Source organism: Haliotis cracherodii, unplaced genomic scaffold (genome assembly GCF_022045235.1).
Source record: "Haliotis cracherodii isolate W230 unplaced genomic scaffold, xgHalCrac1.p SCAF_4, whole genome shotgun sequence".
Taxonomy (NCBI): Eukaryota; Metazoa; Mollusca; class Gastropoda; order Lepetellida; family Haliotidae; genus Haliotis; species Haliotis cracherodii.
Window position 1 is genome coordinate 55926960 of NW_027266297.1, and position 8613 is coordinate 55935572.

Sequence of the window (8613 nt, forward strand, 5' to 3'; positions counted from 1 at the left end):
TCCCTTTGGTGCACCAGAAACCTATGATTGTGGGTTCTAATCCTGGCACACCGATAATGTTTGTAGGTTTGTCAGAGCCATACACATGCTCGTGGTTTTACCAAAGGGGTAAAAGTCCGGCATCACTTCGGGCTTTCCCGAAGCTGACACGCCATGAAGTAACCAGAATACTGTTAAAAGTGGCGGTAAAGCAAACTCTCTCTCACTCGCTGTGCAGAGTTGCATCCCCTTGGCGCATCAGAAACCTACGATTGTGGGTTCGAATCACAGTTCGCACCTATTATGTTACACTCTTGGGTTTCACCAAAGGGGCATTACTTCGGGGGTTTACTCCCACATGAAGCTGACACCCGTGATGTAGCTGGAATACTGTTAAAAGTAGCGGTAAACCAAAATCACCGACTCGCTCACTGTAAGGACATAAGCGGTTATCTTGTCCCACTGACGCGTTAGAGAGTGCTGGCGGATTATGAAAAAGTACTGGTTGCTTGTCTCTTGTGTAACCTTTTTCAAAAGTTGTCCTCCTGAGTAGTTGTGCCGAGTTCTAAATGCACTCAGATTGATGGCGCTCTTAGATATTATGTAGAAAATGGCAAAGAGACAACTTAAAAGAATCTTAATGTAAGTTGATGCCGTGAGAACAAAAAAAGTATTTCTGAAATCAACCCTTCCCCCTATCACATTGAAATTTACGTTTGAAATTCATCGCGCATTGTACAAGATTATTCATAAATGACTAAACATTTGCTCATATCATTGGAATGTGAAACATCCTTATCTCACCCCCTGCAATTTCTAATGACTGAATGGGTATGTGTCTACACATTCCTTTGAAGAACAAGGGTAAATTTCACAGTCATAATGTAGATAGTAAACAGTAAATAGTGGAGAATACACATATTTCTTTCCTTGTTAAAATAACAGACAGCCTTAAATAGGTCTGCTTACACCTTTAAGTAAATCAAACGAAGAAAATGTGCCGGAGATAACAATTAAACGAATAAGTCTTTGAAATGCATTTAGAAGTGATACACATAAGGAAGAGAATTTTTGGATGTCAACTTCTTTATTATGAGGAACACAACATTTCGGAGTATATGCTTACTACTTACTCCTTGTGTTCTTCATATTAAAGAAGTTGACATCCAAAAATTCTCTTCCTCATTAGGCCTCCCACTTGCTGATGACAGACACTTGTGGAGAAGATATGGTCATGTTCCATTCACGACTCCATTCAGAAATGTTTGGTGTTTCAGTAGGGATTAAAGGTCTCCGTCACAAGGAGAAGGATACCTTAAGATATTTATATTAAGCTTGAAGATCGTCATATTTCTTTTGTATCTGAATTCAAATTTTATTTTATTTTGAGCGGCGGCTTACTTGGACCATTCATATTCAAACTCATCTACAAAACGTAACGAAATAATGTATCGTTTGAGTTTGTAATTGAGACTGCCAGGTGCAAATATGTTTTCCATGTTGATTTTATTCAAGTCGCTATGTTTTATGTAGGTGGGATTATGGCTGTCCCAGTTATATGAATGTTTAAACGGCCATCTGTTCAAACTTGACATTACACAATCTGAGGTGTTGTGAGTCTCTACAGGAGCCTTCCCAACTACTCCAGTTTCATCTATGCAAGTTGAATATTCTATTATGTCTACCATAGTCAGATTTTGTCTTTTGAAATATTATCTGAAGCGTAAATCCGCATTGTTTAAAGATTCTGCTTTTGGTATCTTGAATGATAATGTTTATGGAATGCGTTTTGTCTCTTTTAGTGAATATGCTATTTGCGAATGGTATGTAAAACTCATTTTGGGTGACATATTCGATGACTAGCTAAACAATATGTGGTAATTGGTGTGAATCTTGTTGATCCAACTTCATTGGCCAGATCTTCTCCATAGTGCCTTCTCAAACCAGACACATGCTCGAAACTCCACGGCAAAGTAATATAACTCAATGTAACTGTACATGGGCTGCAAATGTAGCTCATATGGTTTCCAAATGTAACAAACTAACCAAATGACCTCAAATATATAATCTGAACTATATTGTTTGCTGACAAATCTATCATGACTGTTATTGTACACATCATTTCAAAGCTTGATCACGGATGACACAAATACATGAATACTTCAAAATGTCACCTTAATCCAGATTTCATTCAAAGGCTTTCGAAAAAAACCCAAACAACTACAGCCCTAAAAGTTTAGTGTTCGGAAATCACACTTAACCTCCTTTGCCAAGAAATATCTCTCAAGTAGTATCTTAAGATTAAATGCATGGGTGTTCAACCCACCTCTCACTTTTGGAGATTGTGTTGAATATGTTTTGGCATGAAGGTAGGTAAACACTACAGTACTGACATTGTCCCAGCTGATTCAACTGTTCCTCCACAAAATTGTCGTCTTCACTTAGTTTGAGAATAAATACAGTTGTCAATACAATACGTTAGATGACATCTTCACATACTATAAGAAAGTGGAATTCATCTCCTAGAACATTTTCTTGTTAGATTTTACAGAATGTAAAAAAAATAACTTCTCTATGGTTGTCAATCTACCTCCTTCAATAGCCAGACTATGCCTGAAACATCTAAAGTTGGATAGCAATGCTTGACACTTCTCTTATTGCAATGGAACGAAAACTTTTTCTGTATTTAGTATTTATTTTATATAAAGGAAACATTGATAACTTTGACGAACTACAAATTTCTCCTCGCCTTGCATTTCCGAGATATTAACATACTTTAAGACCCGTGAAGATCCGGGGTAGAACAGGTCTTCAACAACCCATGCTTGCCGTAAGAGGCGACAATGCTTGTCGGAAGAGGCGACTAACGTGATCGGTTGGTCAGCTTCGCTGACTTGTTTGATACATGTCATCGTATCCCAATTCCGTGGATCGATGCTCATGATGTCAATCACTGGATTGTCTGGTCCAGACTCGATTATTAACAGACCGCCGTCATATAGTTGGAATATTGCTGAGTTCGACGTTAAACAAACAAACAAACAACAAACAAACAAACAAACAGAAATATCGTGTACAAGATTTTTGGAACTTCGCGAAGTTGCTTTTTGGGAACTTCGCGAACTAATGCGAGGAAAAGATCGACCGAACCTATTCTAATCTATTTAGCTGTTAGTTTGTATGTGTCCGGGTGGGAGTGATCTATGTCAGAAACTAATGTGATAACGTTTTATCTTCATGGCTTACACCAGTTGCCTAGTTCACACACCATGTCCAGGAGATGTGCTTCAGTTGTTAATGCAAATGGTGGCCACGCGAGGTAGTGACATTTTTAACACTGAAACATGGGATGAAGAAAAGACATTTGGAGGTGAGATTTTTTCTTTTCTTTTCTCCCATATTTATATCACTGCTGTATAAACTCATTACAAAAACCTGCATCAGCTACATATTTTTCAGTAATGCAAATTTCAACAAGTAGTATCCTCACTCTGATCACGTCCAACCCCCTATATCTTCAGGTGGAGGGAAGTTGGTTCAGTCGTGGTGTAAAGCCCCAATCGAAAAACAAACAAGCACCAAGGTGTCTAAATCTGCTACCCCAACTATCTTTATCCCTAACCGTTACCTTTACCCTTACAATAACCCTAACAACACTCTTTGTTCCGAATATTGGAAATTGACGAGAAAGATAAATTTCCGGAAAATTACATATGGAAAGAATGAATGAAATGCGACAGAAAACACGACGGAACTGTAGAATCAAACAATGCTTTTAAAACAAAGAAACAATAGCATTTACACTGTCAATAAATAATCGGCAATACAGACAATATTTGTCAGAGTACATTTTTGCAAGAATAGTTAATAATACAAAGCAGAAGAAAATGAATAAATGAGTTGCTAGCCAGTTATCTAAAGTCTGTTCTGTTCTGAAAGGGACAATGTCCAAGAAAACGCAGACAGACGTAAATCTTGAGAAGTTAAAATATTGAGACATACCAAATGGCCCAAATCAATGTTTATGTACCAAACTTTGGCTTCTACACAACTAACATGTACACGATATCTGGGCTTGACTCACTGTCCATGACCCTCGATCAGGTCATTTCGAAATGTATTTCCCTCCACTGGCCATACATAGCCACATGATACTTGACTAGCTATTACATATACAGCCCTCCGGTTGAAATAAGTCAAATAAGTGCAACTGAAGTAAATTGTGCAAGAAAATTATGCTAATCATAAAATGGATAGTGTTAACGATGCAGTAAACCAATTCGATAAATGTGTATCATGACCCAATAGGTAACAATCCAATACTGAGTTCTTGCTCAGTAAACTATTGGTTAACGTTCCCAACATATTTAGATGGCGTTTTCCCGTGTTGGTGTGAGTGTTTTTGTGGACAAACATGGCTAGAAATGTTTGGCAATATGTGATAATAAGGCGGTTAATTTTAATATAGTTTTCAAACGTAGTTTCCAAAGTTATTTCACTGTTGTCTCCCGACGTGACATTGTTGGAATATTGTTAAAAGCGGCATAGAACCTCACTCACTCACGCTAAAGTTATTCATTAAGTCATAAAGTGAAGTTTTTTAATTGTTTATTTTTAATTATGAGTAAGTGACTGTTAATCGCCAAAATGCTCGAATAATACAATTTTTAATCCTTATGTATGATATTTACAATACAGAAACGCGCGGCTTATAATCTACTCAACATTCAGTGGTTTAAAAGTACATTGAATACTGCCTCGTAACACTTCATAAAAAGGAATTTCCTTACATAAGGAAATCTATTTTTTTAAATATTCATCAATACACTGTAAATAATTATCCAGTCACTGTTATAGCATCGCTCGCACATTCTAAAGCCACCTGATCTGAATAGTATTTCCTTAGTCATTGTGCCTATATATTTAGCATATACAGCATGACTTCTTATGTTATGTCCTACGTGATCTTTGTTCCGTTTCTGTGAGAAGTTTCTATACAAGAATGTTTAAGCTCGGAAGTTATTTTTTAATTTATACGAAGACTGAGTTGTTCATATCAAAGTGTCCTCCTTTTGAATGGAGTCGTATTTCAACATTCATATTTAAACACATATCTGGTGAAGTGTAATAGGATTATAATCTATATAAAAGTTTCAGAAATGTGGTAATTGTCTCTTTAATGAATAATAATGCTAATAAATCGTATTTTGTCTTGAGTAGATAAGTGGCGACTTCACAAGAGCTCTGTTGGGTCATGGTGGTCGTAGACTGGTCTTATGGAATTGACCCAAAGAGACAGGGAGAAATGAAATGATATTTTAGTGTAAGCATATATATATATATATACAGTGACTGTTTGAGACCACTGTACGAGTCCAACTATATCATAAGCTTGTGTTTATGAATCACTCTCAAATGGGAGCTTCCCCCCAACATTAAGAAGACACGCCGTGATATAACTAGAATACTGTTAAAAGCGGCGTTAAACTTAACTTACTCGCTCACCATAAAATAGTGATAATACCATCTGTTCGCAAAAAGGTGAACGTATACTGACTTACAAACACATGCAAAAGACAAGTCAATTGTCAATTTGAAAAAAAACCCACACGGGAACATATAACAATATAAGGAATTGCATCAGACATAGTATTTGTCACTGATACGTCAAATTTGAAAATGTCCTCGACATGTCTGCCATAAAATGTTTTGAAAAGTTGGCCTTGAATCTTGTAACCCTGTCCAAACAACTTTTGAACAAGAGTCGCTTGACTCTCTTTGAAATCTTCGTAGAGGAAGAGTATGCTCGATTGTACCTCAAACGTTGTGAAATGCAGACACCAAAGGCTGGAGCTGCTGGAATATTGCTTGAATATTGCGGAAGTGGACTTTGGAAAGTTGATGTCATCAATCTTTCCATACAGTTTTGCCGATAGCAACTTGTCATTCTGAATCTGTATGCATAAATATGTAACACGTCTGGCGCTTTCAGTGGTCTCTTATATTTCTAGTCCAGGTAGGTAAATCAGTGGCTACCAGCTTTGAACGATATCAGATCATCGATATATCTGAAGCTTCAGTTAAGCTTCTTGATCTGATTTTGCAAATCCGAGCAAAAATTTTGAAATTCATAACTACAATCAATATAACTAATATCTTAGTGAAATAGAATAGCCACTACAGCAGCAGCTTAACAGCCTCGAGTAATTAACTGGAAGAAATGTGTGTCCTCATGCCTTTTACGAAGTCCTGGTGTCAACACTGTCTTCACAACTGTTACAAACACACACGAGGAGGCTTCCTTCACACTACATCTTGGCTGGCGTGTTCACACAGAAGCAGGCGATGACAAATAAGTGTGATCCATTCTGAAATAAAAATAATAATAATGATGATGCTGATCAGAAAAAGGATGCATACATCATACATTTAGCACCAGCGCAATATGAACAAGAACATGGCTGTTGATACCATACAATAAACTCTGAAGGGTCGACAGTTTTAGAATGATGAAATGATATCTCAGACATATCGAAATGCTGATAAGGACAAGGGAACACCTCACAAGACAAAAAGATTAAGTTGATGCTTTAAACCTATATCTACGCAAAGAAAAAAAGTTATGCACACCCTAATATATTTCATTATTGTTTGGTCCCAATATATGTAACAGTCATGAAAGATATAATTACGCGAAGAATTATGTTGTCTCTAGATGATGTAATCAGTCGTGTGTGACGAAAGGTCACGTGTCATGCATGGTATGCCCGTGCAGCATGCTACCCTCGAGTATCTCTAAAAGCAGTATATCCAAACGTTAAAATTGCTTTCTTAAGCTCGGTTTTAAACAGTTATTCCATGACATTGTGTGACCATGGCACAAAGGCGATTATCAAACGCCACAAGCTGGCACATACTAGGGATGTCTTGTAATGCCATTGGTCGAAATTTGGGTTAGCCGTTTAGTCGAGAAACATGCTCAGACTTGTGATGTACAGGATCGTCCCAGATCCGGAAGACCTCCTGTGACGACACATCGCGAAGACAGGGACCCTCTGCGTCTCATACACCGGAAACCCTTGTTAACAAGTACTCGTCTGAAACAGCTGTGATTGCCCAATCGTCGTTTCAGCAACAGAACCGCCAGGAAACGACTGAAAGCAGCAGGAATGAGGGCTAGACGAGTCATAAAGCGTCCCTTGTTGAGAGATCACCACAAAGCATTGTATATTGCGCGACAGAACTGGAATCTGAGAACTTGGAGACGGATCCATTGGTCAGACGAAAGTCGCTTTCTGCTCTACGTCACTGAGTGAAGAACGAGAGTTTGGAGGCACCAGAACACGGCATACACCCCCAGGAACATTAAACCGACTGCTGCATACGACGGGGGCTCGGTAATGGTTTGGGGGTGTATCTCTCATGATTGCAGGTTAAATTTGGTCACCATAAGGGGCAATTTAACAGGGGCTCAGTGCATCCGGAACTTTTTGAGGCCAGTCGTCGTTCCTCATTTTGACAACCACCCTCTTGCTACTACATGGATGACAATGCCAGGCCTCATCGTTCGTATGCGTATTACACGAGGGCCAATGCAATAACGACTCTACCCTGGCCAGCAATGAGCCCAGATTTGAACCCCCTTAAACGTGTTTGTGATATTCTGGGGCGGCGCATACTGGCACGAAATCCTCCTGTACATGAGTTATGCCAATTGGAAGTAGCATTGCGTCAGAAGTGGATGTTGACCCATCAACAGATCCAACGTCTGACTGGAGGCATGAGACGTAGGGTGGAATGCGTCATCAGGGCACGTGGCGGTTATACCCGCTACTGATCTGTTTCACGTGTCATAAGTAGAGACTTTAAGGAACATTTTCACATGAAACTCGTTTACTTAATCCTGCAGCTCCATACTTTTTTTAGGTATTGTCTAAGGTAAAAACCAATACCTGTGCTACCATGATGTTTTTGTCAGTATGTTTCAATCACAACTCACTAATATCTTCTTTATTTGTTGTCAAATGTTCGTTCTATACGATGACATTGGTATCGCCCAGCTCCTGTGGTCAATCATCCCATGCCATGATTTTTGCCATTGTCATGTGCTTCACGTTTTTCTTTGTGTATAGATAATTTCGTTGATACTAAATTTTAGGTTATTGATGATGTAATTTATGTAAGGAAAATTACACCTATGCTTTTCCTTTGCTTTGCTTTGTTTGGTACTTACCTGCTTTCCTTTGGGGAAAGACATAGTTCTCCCTAAAGTTATTTGAGGGTGGTGTTATAACTGTGAGTGAATGAGTCTTATTTGACGCCGTTTTGACTAGTATTTCAGTTATATCACATTATGTCAGCTTGAGGAAAGCGCACAGTGATTCATATTTTATCACGTTGCAGACACCAACAGGCGAATCAAGGATTCCAACCCATTATAAAGGTACGGAGGTCTCAGCGACGAATACCTTAACCTATCTAAACGTGGTGACCTTCTTCAAAGGTTCAGGACAATTTGTCAAAAATAAATCAAATGTAATTTGGATAGTAATGAAGGTCATTTACGCAAGAAGTAGGCATTTCCCATGGGCACCAGTTTTGCGTCCTTGCTGAACTGTTTCCTTTTGCATAAGA